The sequence below is a fragment of the Schistocerca piceifrons genome, chromosome 2, assembly GCF_021461385.2.
Source record: "Schistocerca piceifrons isolate TAMUIC-IGC-003096 chromosome 2, iqSchPice1.1, whole genome shotgun sequence".
NCBI lineage: Eukaryota > Metazoa > Arthropoda > Insecta > Orthoptera > Acrididae > Schistocerca > Schistocerca piceifrons.
This window is the reverse complement of record NC_060139.1, coordinates 384597830-384598924: the sequence shown is the minus strand read 5'-3', so window position 1 is coordinate 384598924 and position 1095 is coordinate 384597830. Positions and strand designations below refer to the sequence as shown.

Below are 1095 nucleotides of genomic sequence, written 5' to 3'. Positions count from 1 at the left end.
TGCCAGATATGTTTCTTTAAGCGTTCTGGCGTTCTTTCCTACTACTGCAACTTCATGTCATCAGCATAGGCACATATCCTGTCACTTTTAATAAATATGGCGACTCATTTGTTGGTGTTATTTGCTACGCTGCGCAGGCTATATTGATAAGAAAGTAGAGAGACTATCACGTTGCTTTACTCCCTTACTAAAAACAAAGCTGAGATACTCTTTAATAGCACTTAGCTTAAAATAATTGATCCCACAAAATATTCAAAGCTGTGCATATTTATCTTTGTACCTCCCGATGACGTAACAACCAAAAACCGGTTTGTAAAGTAATAAATATTGTAGAATATGACGCCAGGTACACATCATGTTGTACTAACATCTTTTTGGTTTTCCCGTCATTTCCTGCCGTAAATAATATGTGTGTGTGTGTGTGTGGTATTGTAGTGATGGCTCAAATGGCTCTGAGCACTATGGGACTTAACTGCTGTGGTCATCAGTCCCCTAGAACTTAGAACTACTTAAACCTAACTAACCTAAGGACCAGAATGAGATTTTCACTCTGCAGCGGAGTGTGCGCTGATATGAAACTTCCTGGCAGATTAAAACTGTGTGCCGGACCGAGACTCGAACTCGGGACCTTTGCCTTTCACGGGCAAGTGCTCTACCAACTGAGCTACCCAAGCACGACTCACGCCCCGTCCTCAAAGTTTTACTTCTGCCAGTACCTCGTGTCCTACCTTCCAAACTTTGCAGAAGCTCTCCTGCGATCCTTGGAGAACTAGCACTCCTGAAAGAAAGGATATTGCGGAGACATGGCTTAGCCACACCCTGGGGGAAGTTTGCAGAATGAGATTTTCACTCTGCAGCGGAGTGTGCGCTGATATGAAACTTCCTGGCAGATTAAAACTGTGTGCCGGACCGAGACTCGAACTCGGGACCTTTGCCTTTCGCGGGCAAGTGCTCTACCAACCGCAGGTGAGCTCCTGCAAAGCTTGGAAGGTAGGACACGAGGTACTGGCAGAAGTAAAACTGTGAGGACGGGGCGTGAGTCGTGCTTGGTTAGCTCAGCTGGTAGAGCACTTGCCCGCGAAAGGCAAAGGTCCC

At 46.0% G+C, this 1095-nt stretch overlaps 1 non-coding gene across 1 annotated transcript; it reads right to left on the bottom strand.

Moving 5' to 3' along the window:
- Positions 1–600: 600 nt before the first annotated feature.
- Trnas-uga lies at positions 601–675 on the bottom strand. Its single transcript has one exon. It is a non-coding gene; the product is annotated as a tRNA-Ser (tRNA).
- Positions 676–1095: the final 420 nt, after the last annotated feature.